This window comes from Halichoerus grypus, chromosome X (assembly GCF_964656455.1).
Source record: "Halichoerus grypus chromosome X, mHalGry1.hap1.1, whole genome shotgun sequence".
Lineage (NCBI taxonomy): Eukaryota > Metazoa > Chordata > Mammalia > Carnivora > Phocidae > Halichoerus > Halichoerus grypus.
Genome location: NC_135727.1, coordinates 105,721,708 through 105,744,984, shown reverse-complemented (window position 1 = coordinate 105,744,984; position 23,277 = coordinate 105,721,708). Strand labels below are relative to the sequence as shown.

The following is a 23,277-nucleotide window of genomic DNA, read 5'->3' as shown; positions in this document are numbered from 1 at the left end:
ATGAGTTCAGTCATTCTCAGGAAATCTCTTCTGATGTCTTGAAATCTCCAATTAAAGGCTTCTTCAAATAGTCCAATCAAAAACACTTATGGATTCCTTCCAATAGATAAATCTCTGAACCAGGCACTCTTCAAAATGATAACCAGTGGCAAGATTCTAGTGTTCAAGAAAGACAGAGCAGTAAGTGGTCTCCCAAGGCCATTGAATTAGTGTGCCAACTTTAGCCATGACAGAAGGGAGTGAAAAGGACTGCTTCAGAGCAGTACAAGTGGAAGAAAAGAAAGGAAGGAGAGGAGAAAGATTTAAGAGGGAAAGAGACAGTCAGATGTTGTGTAATGGTTGGAACCTGGACACAAGTTGGGGAACAGAACGTCAAAAGAGCACAAGAGTGTGTTTATTTCTCTCAAAATAGAAAATTCCACACACCTTACGCAAGAACTTCTCTAGTTTAGTCTGTATTATCTACTTAGGGCAGGTAGGCCAACTGGTATCTTCAGTCTTTTTCAAAGGCCTGAAACCTAGGTGCATCCAGGAATAAGCAAGCCCTTCCCTTTACTACCTGCAAGATAAAGCTGCTCAATTGTTGAGTGAATTTTATGTCAGTCAAAGGAAGTAATGTGGGTAGGTTGCCAACAATTTATCAGATAACCAAGTACAATCCCATTAAGATAACAGTAATACTCTTGAAGACTTACAGAGCCATATAGAGGTGGCTTTTGTCTGGAAAGGACAAAGGAACTGAATAATGTCCTCAGTTCTCTGCCACGGAGACTTTTAAGACAAACCAAGCTATTTTGTATGTGCTTTGCCCATTGTATCAGAAATGGCAGGTGATTTTATTACACAGAATCCGTTTCAAAATGCTAGGAATAAATGACAGCTGCCAACTTTAGAACAAAGATTCCTACTGGAATAATCAAATTTGTGCTGTTCTTATTCATTTACTCTAAGACCTAAAATGAATAAATAGAAAATTCCCACATCTTATTTTTAGGCCTGGGGGATGCATAACTAGTACTAACATTCTTTGCCAACTTTCTTGCTTTTCTTAAAGAAATATAAAATCATAAAATGTTAACATTCTGATATGCAATTGTAGTTAAATGTTTACTATAATTGGCAAGACAGACTCAGTTGTGTTTATTTGGTTGTTTTGATCATATGAAATGGAGCATAAATTCTAATTTTTGTTAGTTCCATATCAAATTAAAAAAGTAAATAGAACTTTTCAGGTTATGTTTCATTTCCTAATTTGCCTAACAGACACTTTTAAAAAAAGGTAAAGTGGAGGGGCGCCTGGGTGGCTCAGTCGTTAAGCATCTGCCTTCGGCTCAGGTCATGATCCCAGCGTCCTGGGATCGAGCCCCGAATCAGGCTCCCTGCTCAGCGGGAAGCCTGCTTCTCCCTCTCCCACTCCCCCCTGCTTGTGTTCCCTCTCTCGCTGTCTCTCTCTGTCAAATAAATAAATAAAATCTTAAAAAAAAAAGGTAAAGTGGAAAATATGCCCAAGTTTGCAGGCCTGGGCCCCCTCAGCTGTCTTTCCCATGCTTGTGACGTGTCTCACATAGAACAAGAGGAAAGAGTACCCAGACTTAAGCTAGAAACTGCTGGATTCAACCGAGACTCTAACACTGTGTGATGTTCAAAAAAAGAAATCACTCTTATGGTCTGAATATTTGTCTCCTTAAAAGTACTGACACTGAACTCTTAGTCCCTGAAAGTGATGGCATTAGGAGGTGGGGCCTTTGGGAGGTGATTAGCTCATGAGGGTGGAGCCTCATGAATGGAATTAGTGTTCTTACAGGAGAGATCCCACAGAGCTCCCTGGCCCCTTCCTTCCCAGGAAGATGCAGCTGGAAATCTGTGACCGGAAGAGAGGCCTCACCCTCCCCTGCTGGCGCCTCCATCTCGGACTTCCAGCCTCCAGACCTGTGAGCAATACCTTCTGTTTTTTTGTAAGCTACCCAGTCTGTGGTATTTTGTTCTAGCAGCCCAAACAGACTAAGACAGTCACATAATCTCTTTAAGTATCAGTGCTATCGACTATAAAATGGGAACAATGCAACCTAACCTACATCCTTTATGGTGCTCTTTTAAGATGAAATGAGATCATGTGTATAATGCAGTTTATAAACTAGAAAAATCAAATAAACAATTATTTTATTTTTTAGGTTTGTGAATTTTATAGAAAGATTACTTAACTCTATATATCAAATACACTTAGATGATTATTTTATTGTTATTTACATTTTATATTATTTTATTATTGTTCTTTCATTACAATTTCTTAAATTTTCCCTAGATGTGCAGATAAATAGGTAATGTCTTTCATGATGGTCGTAGTAATGAGATAATACCTAATCCTGGAAATAGCTCAAAAATTACTTTAGGCACATGTTAATTATCCAAATAACGTGAACTGTTTTATGTCAAATTTAGTTTGAAAATGGCTCAAGGGGTGCCTGACTGGCTCAGTGGGTGGAGCGTGCGACTCTTGATCTCAGGGTCATGAGTTCGAGTCCCATGATGGGTGTAGAGTTACTTAAAAATAAAATCTTAAAAACAAAAAGAAAATGGTTTAATTGTTCAAAGTTCTTGTATTTTTAGTGAGCTATTTTATACTTAAAATTATAGACTACAAGGACAGTTGTCTTTATGCATCTGTGTGGTCCCCACCGGCCTGGTATAGGGACAGCTGTACACCTTTGAGTGAGAACAGCTTAATTCTAATCAGTCCTTTGAAAAGTCCAAAAGGTACTGAATTTCTCATCAAAATAAGATCTGGGGGAAAACCAATGTAAAATTATGAGAGCAAATGAAAATATCCTAACTGTTCAGGGACTCGGGTGTCTTAAAATCTAAACTTTTTAAGAATATGGTATCACTTATCATTTATCAGTAAATGACAAGTTTTTATATTTAAGTGTGAATTAAAATAAATAAGTAAAGTCAGGGGCGCCTGGCTGGCTCAGTCGTTAAGCCTCTGCCTTCGGCTCAGGTCATGATCCCAGGGTCCTGGGATGGAGCCCTACATCGGGCTCCCTGCTCCGCGGGAAGCCTGCTTCTCCCTCTCCCACTCCCCCTGCTTGTGTTCCCTCTCTCGCTGTGTCTCTCTCTGTCAAATAAATAAATAAAATCTTTAAAAAATAAATAAATAAATAAATAAGTAAAGTCAAACACAAATAACTTTTATTATTTAAAAACTGAGTTGTATGTGTGCTATTGTGCTTTCTTTAGTTTGGAGTAAAAGGTGCAAACCAGCAATCTTCTGGCTAAATTTGGCATGCACACATGTTTTGTTTAGCCCACACAGTTTTTTTTTTTTAATTTGAATTACTCAACATTTAAATATTCAGAGTTTTTTTTTTTTTTTCTGAGTCATCTAAATTTTTCATTTCTCATTTAAATGGAATGATTTGGCCATATTGGGCTCAGATTCTTACCTGGTAATTGGCTGGAGCTGCCAGCCACCACTCTGTAAAGGGGCATGTCCTCTGTAGTCCCCCCCCCCCCCGCCCCAGGTTCTGATTGCCTTCTGCTGGGCCAGCCTTGCTCATTTACATTAGTAGGCTAGCTTCAACAAGCATTCAAATTTGCAACCTCTAGGTTAGACCAGCAAGGCCTGACCACAGCAATGTGAGTACCTTAGTGTGTTTTAATTTAGCTAACACTGATATATGAAGAAATAGAAAACTGGAAGAGTCCTACGGTGTTTAAGGAATTGACTCTAATTATAAAGTTTGCCTCAAGGAAAAGTCCAGGACCAGATCATGTCACTGGCAGAAATACCTATCTTTCGTAAACCCTTCCAGAGAACAGAAGAAGCAATACTTTCTTACTTTTATGTGACCAGAACCATCCTGATACCAAAGCTTGACAAGAACTACAGACCAACATCACCAGTGAGGATGGATGCAGTAATCCTAAGCAAAGTATTAGCAAACCAAATCCCCAAATCAAAGTTTCACATCTTACATCACACACAAGTTGGGATGATTTCAGAAACGGAAGTCGTGCTGAGCCGATGGGATATCCACATTGTTAAAAATGAAACTAAATCCCTATCTCACAAGTGACACACACACAAAAAATCAATTCTAGATAGACTACACATCTAAATGTAAAAGATAATAAAATAAAATTTTTAGGGGCGCCTGGGTGGCTCAGTTGGTTAAGCGTCTGACTCTTGATCTCAGCTCAGGTCTTGATCTCAGGGGCTTGAGTTCAAGCCCCACACTGGGCTCCACACTGGGCATGGAGCCTGCTTAAAAAATAAAGTTTTTAGAAGACAATGTTAGAGAAAATATTTATGATCTTGGGTTGGGCAAAGAGGACACTGAAAGAATTAACTAAAAGGAAAAGTTATATATTGGACTACATTAGAATTAAGAACTTCATTCTATCAAATACTCAATAATTAAGTGAGTTAAAAAGCAAGCTACATAATGGGAGAAGACATTTGCAACACATGTAGTTTACAAAGTGTTGTGATCCAGAATATATAAAGAACTACACATCAATAAGAAAAAGAGGAACAAAATTAAAAAATAGGCAAGAGACTAAACAGATACTTCACATAAGTAGATATAGAAAATGGTCAATAAAAACATGTAACGATATTCAACCTCACAAGTAATCAGGAGAATGCAAATTAAAATCACAATGAGATTCTACTACACACCCAGTGCAATGGCTAAAATTTCAAGACAGACAATACCAAATATGGTTGAGATGTGAAGCAGCTACAACTTATCTATGCTGCTAACAGGAGTGTAAATTGGTGCAACCATTTTGGAAAACTGGAAGTATCTACTAAAGCTCAGCATATGTTACTTGAGGAACATAGGCAATTTTACTCCCAGATATACGGCTAACATAAATCTATGCACATGTGCACCAAAAGACACATAAAAGAATATTCATTAGAGCATTATTCACAATGCCTCCAAACTGGAAAGAACCAGAATGTCCATCACTAATAGAATGGATAAATTATGGTATATTTTTATAAGAGGATATCATTTAGCAATGAAAAGAATGACAGCTATGCGCAACAACATGGGACAACTTCATAAACACAACGCTGAGTCACAGACACAAAAGTTTATATACTGTACGATTCCATTTTCCTGAAGTTCAAAAACAGGCAAAACTAAACCATGGTGTTAAAAGGCAGGGTAGAGGTTATCTTTAGGATGAGGGAGGAGCAGTGATTGGGAGAGAGGGCGTAGGGGTACGGTCAGATGGGGTGTTGGTTTCTGAGATGTTAGTAATGTTTTATCTTTATCCCCCAATTTTTATTTTGAAATGTTCAAACCTACCAAAAACTTAAAGAACACCCATAAACCATTCACTCAGACTCATGGAGTGTTAACATTTTACCATATTTGCTTTTCCTTTCTCAGGAAAAGACAGCCAGAGAAAGAGAGAGAGACAGACAGACAGACACACTCTTTTTGGGGATATAGGTAATGTTTCATTTATTGCCCTAAATGGTGAACGTGGGTGTGTTCATTTTGTGATGACTGCACTGAACTGAACATTTATCACTTTTGTACACTTTCTGAACGGGTTTTTCTTCAAGGTAAAACATTTAAGCAATCTGTTTGGAAAATAACCTTGAAAACAATGTATTCAACACAGCATATTACTGAAATAGTATTGCCTGCTGATTTTCTTAGTTGTTGTTTCGACAGCATTTAGGAAAAAAAACCGCACCATAGTTTCAGATCCATTTATCGAACTAAGATACTTGAGCGTGGAGATGAAGCTCGGGTTAAAATTACGGTACCACAGCCTCCCCTGCTGGTTGTTTTCCATAGCCCTATTATATACTTGCCTCTGTACTGTATGGATAGAAAATATTTCCCATGCTTGCCGCTCTTAAGATGCATGAAGGACAGGACCATTTAGGGTACAGAGTGAGACACAGGGGTGGGGGGGCAATGTGGGGTGGATATCAAATGGTCGTATCAGTTTAATACATAAGATGCAGTTCTGACCTTCACACAAATGGTTAAAGCAGCCAGCTCAAGAAAGGACATGCTGTTTTCCAAAGCTTAGGTGAAAAGTGGAATGACTGGCCTTGGGATGAAAGAGACATGATTATAAAAGTCTTCCCTTTGTGAGCCTCACCAACAGCAACGAAGCAAGCCTATGGCATGACATAACAAGTCCCTGTATAGAGAAGAGAAGCTTGGGTCCCCCCACCCCCGCTTTTGCTCCACAGTAAGTGATCTTAGGTATATGAAAACTTCTCCGAGCCTCAGTTTCCAAATCGGTACACATGAGGATTACCATAGATGCTCTCCAAACCCTCCGCAGCACAATCCGAGAATCAAATGGTCTAACAGATGTAAAAGTGTTTCATGAAGTGCGGGATGCACGGGATGACTTGGAAATCCCCTCCTGGCATGTGGCTTTTCCACCAATGACTGGGGCTTTGTAGAGGGACCACAGGACCAGGTAACACAAGATCCAGTTTTCTAGGCCAGTTTTGCCACCTTACTAAAATTGCTTTCCCCTTTTGAACTTCTGTTTTCTTATCTGTAAGATGAAGAGTTTGGGCTGCATTAGCTTTAAGATTCTTACTGCTGCTTATTTTTTCATGATTTTATTATCTCTTCACACTCGAGCAAACCCATTTCTGCCGTCTTATTAGCTGACTGTAGATATCAGACTGATGACACATTATGGAGGTGTGCTGTCAGAGATAAGTTAAGGGACAAGGTTTCAATCCCAGGGTAATCCAAGGTCTTTGGAGGAAGAGACCCAATCCCTTGAATGATAACAGCAGAAAGTGACCACTTAAGAAAGGCAAGAATTATCTGGGTTATGGCACGCTCAATCTATTTCCTTAAATAGAACTCAAAAGGAAAATTCCTGTGCTGAGTGATGTAGTGTTGATCGCGCAGTTCTAGGAGACGCCCTTAAAGTGTCCAGCGTGCAGTGTGTTTCAGCAGAGTGCACTTGGAATTGAGTATTTGTCTGTGTTTGCAAGAGATGGCGTACATTTGCTTCCGATATAATTTCAAGGTGTGCAAACTGGTATTATGTATTGGTGATACATGCAATTGCTTCTACTGTTTTGGCTGCTCTCTCTAGGGTAGAAATGTGCAAAAATAAATTAAGATCTATATACCAGCCAAACACCAGAAAGCTCTTAATTGTGGTTGCTGAGAATAAACTTGTAAGAGAAATTTTAAGTTTGATAATGTAAGAGATTCATTTGCATTACCTCAAGCTTCAAAGCAGAAGCTGAAGTGTTAAGTGTAGAGAAACACATCCTCTACGTAGGAGAAAACAATCCCCAAAGTGACTTTTCACAATGGGAAACATTAAAAAGTTTGGTAACTAACTCTGATATGTCCCTGAGGACAGACCAAAGATTTAAGATCAGAAGGAGCTATTAGGAAAATCTTCCTGAGGTGTTAAACATTGAACATGGATTATCCATGAAAAGATGGGAAATCTCCTTCCTAAATCAGAAGAGATAGATTCTCGTAGATCTGGAATGCTTTCGGTTTAGTTCTGCCATGGGAATAAGTTGAATGATTGCCCTACAATTGAATAATTCTTTAAACCATACTCTATAAATTCTCTAACTATCCAGAAGTGTGGCATCTAAAAATAAGACTGATAGCTTGAGGGCTATTGGTTGTGAACAACTACTCAAAGTCTGACTGAGAAGGCCCCACCTTTTTCATTTTCAAAAAGCTAACAGTAACCTATTTTTTAGTCCAATGGATGATGACTTCAGTAAAGACAATTTTGTCACAAAGATTTTTATGGAAACCTGCAGTATTCTGAACAATTCCCCTGAGAAAACTGTTTATGGCTCCCTTTATAGTGGGTCAAGAGACTCTGATTTCCAGCACAGAACTATTTTATAGGCCTCTTTTCTAAGCCTCATCTAAAGGCAGACAAGCGGGTCCTAATGGTATAAAGAACTACTCCGAGCTAAGTCAAAGGATTACAGTTGGCCAAGTGGGAATAAATAACAGAGTTCATAACTGCAATCTCCGCTCACACAAATTTTAGTCATAATGCTGCTGGTGCCAAGGCATAAATGCTTTCACATCTCCTCCGATTGGAAGAACTTTCTTATTGGCACCAGGGTCCCAGGCTTTTCATTATCCTTTAGGTTTCATGCTCTGCACACGGACTGGCACGGCTCTAAATTGAATGAGACCTTAGAGTACTAGAGGTCAAGTAGGATCTTTCTAAAACATTAGTTCTTTCTTCATTATTTGCATTTCTATGTCACAACACACACTTTGGCATCTGTAGAGTGATCTACTCTTTAGAAAATTAATCTTTTCTAAAGTATGTACTTAATTTCCTGCCCCCGATGTAATGATGTATAGAGAAAGCATGGTCACTTGCAAATACTGACGGCTCAGCTAGCGAAAGTGATGGATAGAAAATTGGAGAAAAGCCCATGAAATCTTAAGTCTATAATTATATGCTACGTTTCTAACGGGACGACCCATGTCACCTTCCACCCCACGTTCCTCAGACAGTGGTAAACAGCCTCGTCTGATGATCCATACGCCCAAGAAGGAGCAGAGGGGTTGAAAAGGAACAAGCAGTAGAGATGCCATCCAAAGCCCACCACCCCCAGAGTGACGGAGTAGGTGACTAGCATTGAATGCGAGAACCTTCTGTTTGTGTAGTTCCTTTGGAAACCTATCGTATAAATCTTCTTTGAATTTATATGTATGTTATAAGAGAAAACCTCAGAATATTGAGAAGGAAGATAGCATGTTTGGGGGTTATTGCCTTTGGGATTCTATTTAGTTTTTGGCTTTGTGAGATCTGTCGGAACGAAAAGCTATCTTCGAAACCTTTCCATTACGTAAGAGAAAAAGAAAGAGTGGGTGCTAGTACCAGAAGGTCAGAGGTGGTTTTCAGAGCAGTCGGTTGTGGATCCCTGCCTGATGAATCGGAGTTATTCTTACACAGTGCATATTATACATACAGACATCTGAGGCTTGTACTGCCTCTCAACAGGGTTAAGGTAGATGGAAAATCTAAAGTAAAAGCTCTTTTCTGGTCACCGTGTCTGTGTGTTTGCATACATATGAACTCCGTGGCCCTACTCTCCTGGAGCACACAGTTGATTATATGGTTGCTGTGGGGGGGGGGGGGTGCTACCTTTCGATACCACAGGAACACTAAGTTACAGTCCACTGGCTGAGTGGCTCAAGTCATCTAGGGACTCACCCAGTGTGGGACTAACTGAAAGCCATGCCTTCTGCCCCATTTTGTTTTACTGGCGTGAGCTAGCACAGGCTTGTCTTTAGGCACCTGAGTGGAATGTACAACTTCTTGTCCTCACACGTAGCAGGGAAGACAACTGTGATTCATGCTGAACAGTAAAAGGTACATGCATAACTGTCTACCTCCAAGCTTGGGGCAATACTTCTAGGTTTGAGCTGTGGCATTTGTGTATCATAAATGAAAATAAAGCTTTGCTTCAATTTCATAATTACCTATGACTGGTCTGATTTAGAAGCAGCTGGTAGGTCAATATGGTGCTCTTTTTATGCATTTTAGTGAAAAAAATGAATGCTAGATATACCACTGTTAAAGTTTTTCAGAATATTAGAATTCACACACACACACACACACACACACACACACACACTAGTATAATACCATTACTTGAGACTCAGCTAAGATAACATTAGTCTCTATTTTACTCAGTTTTTAATTTCATCTAAAGATGAATGAGAATAATCATTGACCTGTATCTGCAACATGGTTCTATTTTTTCCTAAATGAGTTCACTAGAGGATCTAATAGCATAAATCTATTCCCCACGAATTAAGTGCAAAAATCATGAATGCATCTAACACTTTTAGACTGAACCAAATATTTTCATGACTACAGATTCTCTTGGTCCACACATAGGGAACTGTATCGGTGAACAGTGGGTTGGCAATGAGTAAATGCTGCTCAGCAGGTCAGACATGTACAGCTGGAGAAAGATCATGAAATTTTGCTAGTATACTAGGGAAAATACAAATCTAGAAAGAAGACGATCGCATTGCCATTAAAAAAATTCTATACAGACTTAGAGATCTAGTACAGTAGAACATACGCACAAGAAACATAAATATCTACTAAGAGAGTTTCAGTAGGCTCTGCCTTTGAAGATTTTTTTTCTTTTTTTGGAAAACAAAATACAACAAAACACCTCCCGGTGCCCTGAATGCTAATGATAGAAGACTGTTGCTATGGTGATGCTAATTTCAACACTGTTGCCTGTGGACTTCACATGAACTCGCTGTTTTAACTTCTGCAAATGTCATTTACAAAATGAAAACCCATTAATGATTAGCGAGGGCACAATGTTCCACTTTAATTAGAATAATAAGGAATGCCGATGCACAAAGTACAGGTTTGTGAATTGCTACTGAGCCTACACTGTCAAAATTAATTACTACCGATGAGGATTTAGTTCTGTTTTTTTAAAGGAATCTTTAGAATAGAACAGTTGTATTTTGACTTAAAAGGAATTTAAAACTCTCCCTTTTTAAATTTGAAGAAAAAAAAAGTCTCCCAATAGTACACATAAAAACTCTGAAGAGCAAAACAAATTATAACCAAGGGTCAGGTATTTCTAATTGAGTAAGAACAGAAGAGAAACCAACTAATTGTTAGTTTTTTTAAAAGGCAGGACAGGATGATGGGAGATAAGTTGTTTAAATATTTAAAAAATAAATATCTGTGGAAAAAGTACTGCATATGACAAATATCTTGATACTGGGTGTATTTTGATTTATGTGTTCACACAAGGAAATGTGGAGAACACTTAACAGAACTGGAAATAGATGAGGAAAGAAATAAATTACATTCACTCTGATGGCAAAAGACTGACTTACCTTAAAACAAAAATTTTTTTTTTCCAACTGAACAAATTTTGAGGGAACATCTAAAGATAGATTGCGGGGCAATGTATTACATACGTACATTTGTTTTCATATGGTTCACTTCAACATCTGCCTTAGACAATTTTATTTTCAATGCTGTAAATTCCCATTCGGGGTCATCCTCTAGTGGGCAAAATCATTTTATGCCACTGGTGTAACCAACCAAATATTGGGGGGGGTGTTTTGGAGGCAGAAGGAGCAAAACACATTTTTCAAGTATTAGACAAATCTTCCTACTGAAGTTCCAAACCAGTGAACTTTGGCAAGATATGATCAAGGAGTATGACATCAATATTCTATGTAGTCTCTAGAGCGCTCCCTAAAAACCCCCATCGTGTTCCGGGTCTTGAGTCAAGCAACAGTATAGGGTCTGTAGAGAACTATCAAATTACCTGTGTTATCGAGGAGAAAGCAGAATTTGTGGTGGTCTTGTCTACCTGATATTATGCCAAAAGTATTTCAGTTGGGAAGATACCTGACATGTGCCTTCAAAGGGGTAAAGAAAGAAGTACCTTTGCATCTAAGTATAAACTTGCACTGTGCAACAGAAGGTAGGATACAATTATATAAAAGTAATACTATGTGCTATTATGTAAGTGTAAATATAAATTATATTTATTACATTATTTCATTAGGACAAATTTAAAAACTGGAAGAACAATTACCAACATGTTCATAGCAGCTGCCTGGGTGGTTATGGTTGATTTTGAAATTTTTTTCTTTATCTTTTTTTAAAATGTTTTCCATAATGAATATTTATCACTTTTGTTATGAGAGGAAAAAACTTGTCGACATTAATTTTCCAAAATATTGCTCAGCCTTCTGGTTTCAACTGAGAGATGTAGAGAGCTGCAAAGATGTAGCTCCCACACTCACAACAAGAAAAATCTAGACGGATACATTAACTACTTTTCATCACCTATCAGAGAAATGAGATCATAGGATGACCAGCTGCCCCGAAATTGGAGAGAGGTGCCTTCAGCAAGACACGGGGCCTGAACATTTGGATACCCAGGGCAGAGGCCACCAGATGGTATATGAACTGGTAGGGAGGACACTCCTGGAGGCCACGTGAGGCCCTGAGTGTGAAGCTCCCTGGGGGCTGTAGTCATAGGAAAGTTCCCAACCTTTTAGAGGCTTTTTCCTCCAGGAACTGCACTAGGATCTCACAGGGAGGAGGGGGAGAATCTGGACAAAGCTCCCCCCATCCTTGGTGGTGCTGAGTAGAGAAGGGCCAACCACTGTGAACCTGCCCAGAACTTTCTCCCATGAGGAAGTAAAGGCTTGATCTGCAGAGGAAAGGACATCACTTGAGGGCACTGGCTGAAATACTATCACAGTTGGGGGAAGGGAATACCACTCAGATGGAGACCCCCCCCAATTCATCCATGTTTAAAAAAACAGAAAAGAAAAAAAGCCTTAATCTGCAGGGAAAAGGGCCTCAAGGTCACGGACTGAGAACGGCTGGTAGATACCCACTACAACTGGGGGAAGGGCGTGGGAGGGGAGAAACGCCTACCCCTGGAGGAGGGGCAGAAGCAACTATGAAGGCCATGCCCCCAGGATCCAGGCCAACTGTGTGTTAATCAGAACCCTAGAAGGGCCCTCCCCTACACCCCATCATCACAATAACATGCCTCCAGTAATAAAACAAGGTTACCAGAGGAATTTGAAGGCCCTAGTGCCCATAGTAACAACATAGGTTAACAAAGATAATAACCACAGTAACAACAAAACTTCAAATACAGCCCACCTCCCAACCAGATTCAGATAAATCACCATACGAAAGGTCTATTTACCTCAGTATTTCCTCCTCTGTATAAGATGTCTCCTTTCACCCCCCAAATGCAAGTCAGGCCCATGGAAGAAAAGTCACAGTCTAAAGAGACAAAGCAATCATCACATCTAGACTCAGATCTGTGTTCCAGATGTTGGAACTCTCAGAGAGTTTTGGAATAACCATAATTAATATGTTAAAAGCTTTAATGAGAAAGGAAGAGAGTAGAAAGCTTAGATAGGAAATTTCAGCAGAGAGCTGGAAACTAAGGATGAATCAAATGGAAATGCTAGTCATCAAAAACACAATAAGCATAACGAAGAATGCTTTAAATGGGCTCATCTGTAGATTTGACACAGACAAAGCAAGAGTCAGGGAATGTGAAGATAGGGCCACAGAAATGACACAAAAGGAAAGGAAACTCAAAGGGAAAAACAGGGAACAAAATTCTGCAGTTTTTTTTATTTCTTTAGTAATCCCTCTACAGGATCCCAAGATCAAGAGTCGCCCGCTCTCTTGACTGAGCCAGCCATGTGTCCCCCAAATTCTGCAGTTTTTAACACAAATGTAATAGTTTCTTAGCATTAGTGAGATCTCAAAACAAGTTACTTGTCAGATTAAGTAATTTTGGTGCAACTCTGCTGATCAAAAATCAAGAACTACATATGAATTAGTTTACTCACTGAAGCAAGCTCCGAATGGCAACCAAGTTGGTACAAAGTATTTCACGGGCCAGTGATAGTCCAGATGTATAATGCTGTATTTTTAACATGTTTGTTTCAGATTAAGAGTTTTAGGAAATAAAAAAAAAAAGGTCTAGAATACAGAGTAACAGCTAAGTTTTCTCCCACTGCCCAGGATTAGTAGCAATTAACATTCTGCCTTTGCCAACAGCTTCTTTTTAAACAAAATAAAACAGTGAGGAGGAAATTAAGGTCTCCTTTGATTTCCCCACCCTGACACAACAACCAGTATGATAATTTGAATGTGTATCTGTATGAATTTTAAATTTTTTCATTTTATTGTTTTAAAAAAATCAGTCTTAAAATTCGCTTTTAATACTGCAACTGTACTTCAAAAAGCAAAGAGCTTTAAAAATCGCCCTTCCACAGCTTATTGATTTATTTTTAATTAATTTTAAAGGTTTTATTTATTTATTTTTAAAATATTTTATTTATTTATTTGAGAGAGAAAGAGTGAGAGTGAGAGAAAGCACGAGCAGGGGAAGGGGCAGAGGAAGAGGGAGAAGCGGACTCCTGCTGAGCAGGGAGCCCAACGAGGGGCTCGATCCCAGGACGCTGAGATCATGACCTGAGCCAAAGGCAGACGCTTAACCCACTGAGCCACCCAGGATCCCTGCCCTTCCACAATTTAGCATTACAATCTCATTAATACCCATGGTTTCACTTACCAGTTATACACAAGTGCTATCGAAATTAGTAACTCCAACCCAGACCCACCTACCTCTCTTCTGGACTCTAGACACTTATCATCTGTCTACTTGGAAGTTTCTTGGATGTTACAAATCACCTCAAACTCCAACGTCCACAATCATATTGCCACCCAAATGTGGTCTCTCTTCAGCGTTCCCTATCTCGCTATAAAGAGTTATGAACTGTCCATTGCCAAGAAATTGAGGAGTGATTCCTTGACATGTTTCTCTTTTTCTTTGCAACCCCTTCTCATGTCACCTATCCTTAAGCCCCAAGGATATTTACCTCCTAAATCTCTCTCCTTCTCAACATCTCCAATCTACCATCATCAAGGTCCAACTACCATCATCTCTCACCTGGATTTCATCAATAACTTTCACTATTTGCATGTAATAGTGTAATTCATGTAATTCATGTAATTCATCCGCAACAGCCAGAGAGCTTTTCAAGTTTTCTCTCTGTCCCCTCCAACAACAGTCACACTGTCATTTTAATTCCTTGTGTTGACCAGTTGCCTCCTTCTGAAGTGCCTGAACACATGATCTTACCCCTTGTCTGTGTGAATCCTCATTCATACTTATTATCTCTCTGGCTCCACTTTAGGGAGAACATGGGTGTTGCTTACCAAAGGTATCCTATGCAGCTAGCACTGTATCTGGCACACACACTATGGTGAATAAATACATATTGAATGAATCCATCAGTCAAGAGCATACCTTTAAACAGCTACTTGAGATTTTTCTTAGGCAAGGAGAATCCAACCATTTCTTAAGTGCATTCGAATTAAGGGACATTTTAGCATTTGTGTGAAATTTTGAAAGCTCTAACAAATAACAGTTTCTGTTTTTACAAACATAACTGAGGTTAAGCAAAATATACCAAGTAAAAAATAACTTCATACTAAATTGGCTAATTATGGGTGAAAGTGGCCATTTATGCTTTGACAATGATCAGAGACAGCCTTATAAACTATGCCACTTTAATGAATAATAATGCATTTTATACTTTTATGCTTTCATTTTAGCATTTCAGAACAGTTCACGAATATACCAATTAATCTCTGCAATGGTATTGTACTCCTCTATTACAGGCCAATTCAAGGAAGTAAATCACACAACAGACTTTGAAAGCCTAGGGAAAAGTCTCAGATGCCTAAGAAAAAGCTCTCTACTTCTTGCACCTAGTTTATGTATGTTTTTATAGTTTTATATAGATCATTAATATCAAATTAAAATAAAAAGAGATTAGCTCTTTTATTTATTTAAATCCTATACAAACTTATTAAGTAATCTTTTATTTTGAGGGCAATTTTTTATTGTTATAAAATATATGTAACATGAAATTTACCATTTTAGCCATTTGTAAGTGTACAATTCAGTGGCATTAAGTGCATTCACAATGTGTGCGGTACAACCATCACTATCCATTTCCAGAACTTTTTTTATCATCCCCCCAAAAAAAACCCCTCTGTATCCATTCAACCATAACTCCCCTTCCCTCTTCACCTCATTCCTGGGCAACCATTAATCTACTTACTATCTCGATGAATTTGACTCTTGTAGGTACCTCATAAGTGGAATCATATAGCATTTGTCCTTTTGTGTCTGGCTTACTTCACTTAGCATAGTATTTTAAAGGTTCATTCACGTTATAAGATGTATCAGAATTTTGTTCTGTTGTAAGTCTGAGTAATATTCCATCGTACATATGTACCAGTTTGCTACCTAGTCATCTGTTCATGGACATTTGGGTTGTCTCCACCTATTGGCTGCTGCGAATAATGCTACTAATGAACATTAGTGATGGCATTATCTGTTTCAGTTGTTGCTTCCAATTCTTCTGGATATCCACCTCGAAGCGCAATTGCTGAATCAGATGATCATTCTATGTGTAACTTATTTGGGGAACTACTGAACCATTTTCCACAGTGGCTGTGTCATTTTACATTCCCGCCAGCAATGTCCTGGGTTACAATTTCTCCATTACTTCAGCCATGCTTTTTTTTTTTTTTTTTTTTACAATAGCCATTCTACTGGGTGTAAAGTGGTATCTCATCGTGGGTTTTGTTTTTTGTTTTTGATGTGCATTTCCCATCATTCCCTGTCCCTGGTTATTTTCGTTCCACTCGAAGCATTAAACATTTTGAATCATCGGTGTTACTTCTTTGCAAAAATATGCTCTCTTAACATCTATGCAGGCATAGCTAACAGCAACTGGCTGCCTCGCTGGCCCAACTTTGGCCCCAGGTCCTGGGCGTTCGGTGCCTATGTGGCTCGCCAGGAGGGCGGGAAGTGCTCTGGGGGTTGCAGGAGTTCTGGGAGGGCCTCGGCTACGCCTGGATTGCTCATTACCATATCTCTGGTGCCTAATAGAGTATCTGGCACAGTAGCACCCAATAAATACAGCTTGGTTAATTAATTCAACAAATCTATTCATTAACACATTTGCCTTTGGCAGAGCGGAGAGAAGTTTAATATCGCGAAGTTTCTTCTCTCATACCCATGTGATGGCATTTCGTTCAAGGACTCTAAGAACCACGCGCATGTGAAGGACTCTTCAAGTTAGAGTCCTTGGCCTGACCTTTTCCTTGAGCTTCAGATTTGTATTCCCAGCTGCACGCCTGGGTCCCCGATCGGTGCCTCAAGCTTAAAAGATCTAACTATTGGTAGCCAGTAGGTACTGCTGGAGACCAGAAGCTCTCCCAGTCATCCCCTGGTGCTGTTCCTGGCCTCTAAGACAGATCTCTTGTTTTCCCCTACCAACCTTTTTTTTTTTTTTTTTTTTAAAGATTTTATTTATTTATTTGACAGAGAGAGACACAGCGAGAGAGGAAACACAAGCAGGGGGAGTGGGAGAGGGAGAAGCAGGCTTCCCACTGAGCAGGGAGCCCGATGCGGGGCTCGATCCCGGGACCCTGGAATCAGGACCTGAGCCAAAGGCAGACGCTTAATGACTGAGCCACCCAGGCATCCCTCCCCTACCAACCGTGCTCATCCTCAGGTATGTGTTCCCGCCAAAAGCTGAGGAGACCTCTGCATTGCCCTCTTTCCCTTCGTCCTGACCCCTAAGGCAGCAGCAAGACCCGCTGATGGCTTCCAAAACACACCTCCCAACTCCTTCTCCTGATCTCCACTGCTACTGTTATCGAATCTACCACTAGTGTTTTGCACACACCTACCTGGTCTCTCTGTTTCCACCCTGGCCCCTCCTCTTTCCTCATCTCTACCCTACATGGCCCACCAAGGATATTCACACAGCAGTTAGTTACTGCCCATCTTGTCTGTTCTCAACCTGTAACTATAACAAAGCACCAGCAGAAAACAAAACAATAAACCAAACACCTCCATCAACCTTTAACTGGGACACTCAGAAAAGTCAATGTTTATATTTCAAAAGTTTACCTTCTTGGGGTTGCAGAAAGAGTGTATTCAGGGCTCAACTTCAAGATCCGTCTTACTTACACACCAGATACACTTTGCTACTGTGGACCAAACTGAAAGTAAGTCTACTTTCTACTGTGAATGCTAAAATAGAAGGAGGAGCAAGATGGCAGAGGAGTAGGAGACCTAAATTTTGTCTGGTCCCAGGAATTCAGCTAGATAGTTATCAAACCATTCAGAACACCTACAAACTCAACAGGAGATGAAGAAAAGAATAGCAGCAATTCTATGAACAGAAAAGCAACGACTTTCTGGAAGGTAGGATGTGTGGAGAAGTGAATCCGAGGCGATACTTGGGAAGATAGGACATTAAAATAAACATACACACAAAACATACGGTCTGACAAAATGGTTTTTCGTTGTTGTTGTTATTCATAGTTGTATGATTTGAACTCTCACGGAAAACAACCCGAGGAAGTCCCAGGCAGTTAGGCATTTAAAGGACTGTCTTCTTTCTTTGAAAAGGATACACAAAACTTGGAAATTGGAAAAATATATTTACTGGGGTACTCAAATCAAAGTATCAAGAACTGCCCAATTTAGAGTTTATCTGAAATTAGTTTTCAAATTAGAAAAAACTGGATTCAATTATATCTTTATAGTGTCTATTATATACTAAGAGTGGCTTACATATCTTCAGATTGGCTTATAAGCAGAAGTGATGCCACTGTACTCAGGGTCACTCCCTGTATCTAGAGTAATGAAGATCACTGAGTGACACAATTAATGTAAGGGCATACGGTAGTCCCCCCTTATCCACAGGGCATACATTCCAAGCCCTCCCCCACCACTGGATGCCCGAAACAGCAGAGAGTACCAAACCCTAGATATACTATGTTTTTTCCTATACATACATACCTATGATAAAGTTTCATTTATAAATTAGGCACAGTAAGAGATTAATGACAATAACTAATAATAAAATACAACAATTATAACAAACGATAATAAACGTTATGTGAATGCCATCTTTCTCTCTAAATATCCTACTGTACTGCGCTCCCTTCTTCTGTGATGATGTGACATGGTAAGATGTCTAACATGATGAGCTGAGGTGAGCATAACCGTGTGGACAACTTTGATGTAGCATTAGGCTACTATCGACCTTCTAACAATACGTCAGAAGGAACATCACCTGCTTCCAGACTGCGGAGGACCCCACGTAACCAAAACCGTGCAAAGCGAAACCATGGATGGGAGTGGGGACCTACTGTACAGAGTATTTGAACAGACCTATAGAATTTACAGCTTTAGATACTTATGCCTAAATTTAATCTCCTAGGAGTTTTTTTTTTTTTTTTAATTTATTTCACCTCTGCCTTAGTTCGGTGTTTTATATCCCAACTGAAATTTCCCACAGATTTCCTTGGGTGTGTTATTAATCTATACAACAACCATCATCTGTTCACTGTAACCACCACTATTAATGATCTTTGTCATTATTTTACCATGTCTCTGCTTGTAGTTTGCAATCCTAAATTGACGAAGTACTCCAAATAAATTCAGAAGCTGGTAGAGTCAAGCCTGAAACTCTGAATAAAGTTACCATCTTGGAGAAGTATGTCCAACAACCCTGAGTACTCTTTTCTTTACTCTCTGTTTATAAAATTTGGTGATAAAGGTGTTTGTTCACTACAGACCTAGAGGTTATTTGGATAAAAATATTGCTGGTCTGGGATTCATGCTTCCCCAAGCAATATTGATTTGCTGGGGGATTTTTTTCTCCTGTTCCTATTCAGTGTTTTTAATTTAAAATATTTTATGTTTATGTTGTTTTTTTCCCAATGTTTTATTGAATTAATCCTATATTTTTCAGGCCACAGCAACCACTATAAAGGTATGGCCCAAACTGTCAGATGATATTGATATTATTCAGCATTCCTCTGCTCATCCCATATCCTTCAGAGGTAGCTATTTTTATACATTCTATTAGACAGCGGGATTTTTAGGTTTTAATTTTAAAGAAATGTTCCACATCTGAGCCCTCTGATATACTCTGAGTTATAGTTACAGCTGCAGTCAGATAACTTCTCAGGAAAAATGACTTTGTAGTTTGAACATGTTTTCTCCATACCTTCCATATTAATTTTTTCCAGTTCACAAGTCAAAACAAGATTAGTATGCTTTGAATCTACCAACAAGTAGAGAAAGATCAGACTTTCACCCCAACACTGAGCTGCTTCCTTTCAGCTTATACATCTTCTTCTCAAGCAATACATTCAAGGACTTGGAATATAATTGGCAATTGTGTTGATGATGAATTAGATTGGGCAGAGTAAGGAGGACTTTTGCTCCTCGCGGTGCTTACGGTAAAAAGAAATGGCTTGGCAGCTGAGTGGATGAAATACGAAGTTAGATAAACAACTCTAAGTTCCTTAATAATAAAGTCTATTTAAAAAGATACAACCGAATGACTTTTTCCCCTCTTACCAAAAACAAAACAAAATTGTATTTGAAAAAAAAAAAAAACTGGCTCTCTTTTTACCAACATTCGACATTTATGCAATGAATCTCATTTGTATGCACTTGTTAATGACATCCAATATTCACCAGCGAAAGGCAAGAACTGCTTGTGTGGAACTAAATTTCCTTCCCCCCTGGATGCCACTGTGGCTCTTCCTCAAAGTCTCTCTTAGACTCTACGCACTTACCTCCTCCCAGTTTCTTTCCAATTCTTTTAATAGTAAGACATAGGCTTATGTGCCCTCATGGAACCACCTCAGCTTCTGGAGGCAGCCGGTGCCTGTTGATAGGAGTAGGATTTGAAAGCATTTTCCTAAGATATCCTGGTAACAGTTTTGGCAACAGGAGCTACTAAAGGAATACATTCATTTAAAAATACTTTCTCTAAAACAGCAACTTTCAAAGATTTATGGTTTATAGCACAGTTCAATGAGGCAACCAGCTCCATCAAGCATTTCTCTCTGCTTTCCACCAATGAAAATACAGAAAACGAAGGTGCTGATGGCTAAAACTGCCTTCAAAATATAATTTAATCAGAGGATGCTGGTGAGATTACCTAGAACACAAACATTATATAGAACGCCTTTAATCTGCTATTATCTCTTCCTTTATGAGAATATGTATTAGGAGCACGGCTCAGTTCCCCCAAATGTGTTGATTTTTCCTCAAAATCAAAACAAACTATCCAGTATTTATTCTCATTTTTTCCTGTGTCAGATAATAAATTGCTAAGGGTGACGCAAACATGCATGAGGCACAAGCATTGTCAAGGAGTTTAAAGCTTAACTGCGGAGATGAGGGATCTGAAAATTACCAAAAACATTTCAAGAGTTAAACAGTAAAGATGGCTTAAGGACTATCTTTAAGATCTATTCTAAGGTAACGTCAGAAAAATAGAATGGGTATTAAGGAGGACACGTACTGCATGGAGCACTGGGTGATATATGAAAACAATGAATCATGGAACACTACATCAAAAACTAATGATGACTAACAAAATAAAATAAAAATAAATAAATAAAAATAAAATAAAATAAAAAAAATTGAATGTCACTTATATAATTTTCTTTTTTAAAATTTTTAAAAGGATTTTATTGATTTGAGAGAGAGAAAGAAAGCATGCATGTGAGAGCAGGGAGAGGAGCAGAGCAGAGGGAGATGGACAAGTAGACTCCACGCTGAGCGCAGAGCCCCATGTGGGGCTCGATCTCATGACCCTGAGATCATGACCTGAGCTGAAATCAAGAGTCAGACACTCAACTGACTGAGCCACCCAGGTGCCCCTATATAATTTTCAATATAGAATTTTAAAAAAATATTTATAACACTTAAAAAAATTTTATAACAGTTACAAAAATAACAGTTATGTCCCTCACTAGTCTTGACCCTGGCCTTAGACTTGAGACTTAGACTTTCTGAGAACTGGAGACAACAAAGTAAGGGGAAATATTTGGGCCCACTCATCCTACTTTTCTTTCCTTTCTCTCCCTGCAAAGGCAATTTTTAAATTAAAATAAATATATATTGTGTAGGCATAAAGCACTGAATTTCAAATTGGACTCACATAAATCATAGATTCTTACCTAGTACCGATCTTCACTAATGAGTTGAAGGCATAGATAAAACATTCTTTCCCTGGAGGACCCTGAAATCATCAGACACATGTTTCCAAAATAGCCCTGGTCTTTCACGTTATGATACATTCTGGTTTCGTGTTAACAGAAAAGTCTTCATTACTCACAAATCCATACATTGCAGGTTTATTTACGATACGTAAAATAGCCAGACCACGTATATCCTGCTAAAAACATCGGATACGTAGGACTTTCAGGTATCCTTCTGCTAGTTCAAATGCCATTAATGAGATTGACAAGGAGGTCTGGGAGGTCATTAGCATGTTTATAAGGTGGTCTGTTGAGTTGAGGTGTTCATACCCCCTCACCACCCCTAGGGAATGAGTCACAGGCCTACTTTTCATACCCTTTCCTTCACTCCCCTCCTCAGCCCCTTGCCGCTCCTCCTTTCCTCTCTTGCTCTCACTCTCCTCCCTCTAGCTATAAAGACATTTACACTTTGAACTTTTGCTTATACCTGTGATGCCTGGCCCCCCCTGCTCCATCTAGAGTTCATTCTTTTTTGGTGGGATTTTTTTTTTTTTTTCTGCCAAAAAAGTTCCTGTAGTACTGAAAGAAGTGAGATTGAGGAAGAAGCATTAACCTGGCCTTGTATCTGATAAAGCACTTCTTTTTCTGGATTAGTACAGGGTGACTGTATATTCAGACAGAGATTTTTCTTAATCTATAGGAAATCTAAATTATTCTTTATCTTTGAAAACGTATTAATTGCCCCCACTGGTTTGGTGATTTTAAGTCATTATAGGAGAAAGTGTATGAGATACTTCTTTCCCACCATGTAGTTATGATAATAAAAACTCGAGAGATATCACTCTGCAATAAGGTGAGATCTTCTACATGCAATACATGGGCTGACCCAATGCTCAATGCCTAGGGAAGCCGTAACTTTTGGCCAGAGGCCATATGTATTTGCCTTGTAAGGCAAGAACCATAGGCCTAGGATTTATGGGAAAGATGAGACTTCCATTGTTGCCAGATGGAGGGGATAGTGTCAAATTCAAGGATGTGCCCTAGTGTTGAAAAGGCTCCCGAAGAGCTGTTCTAGTCCACCTGAGCTGACCATGTCCTAACCTCTCAAAAGTCTTAGAATTGGGAATATGAGGAGAAACACATTCCATGGCATCTATCAGGTTACTGTTTTGGCCATACCCTCATCTTAGTGAAGCCCTGATGGAGGTGGCAGGATGTGACTCGGAAATTCTTGGCTTTCTCAGCTTCCGTGGAGGTAGGATCAAGGTGGAGCAGGTATTGGCTTCATTTTATTTCTTCTTGCCCTTTATTGCCAAAAGTAGCAAAGAGAAAATAAGGTCTCTGCAAGAGCATAGTGGAAGAAGCTGATTGGGCAGGTAAGCCAAGGAAAAACCACGAGCAATGCAGGGAAGGCCTACAGAGGAGCCCGAGTGGTACCCAAGATGGCAGCCACACACTGGTGGTCTGGCCATGCTTGGTTACGCTAAGGGCCAGTTTTTAACCAACAATACTAGGAAGCTGAAACAGCTGGGAGCAACAAGTGAGGTTTATGTTTACTATTATTTTTTAAATCTCAATTCTCTACCCCTTTATTCAATGTTTTTTCTCCCAACCCTGAACAGC

The 23,277-nt window shown here is 39.3% G+C and overlaps 1 protein-coding gene across 9 annotated transcripts in view; it reads right to left on the bottom strand.

The window, feature by feature from the left end:
- The window catches only part of DMD (dystrophin), a 2,185,421-nt gene that overhangs the window by 167,035 nt on the left and 1,995,109 nt on the right, over window positions 1-23,277 (bottom strand). The window lies entirely within an intron of this gene.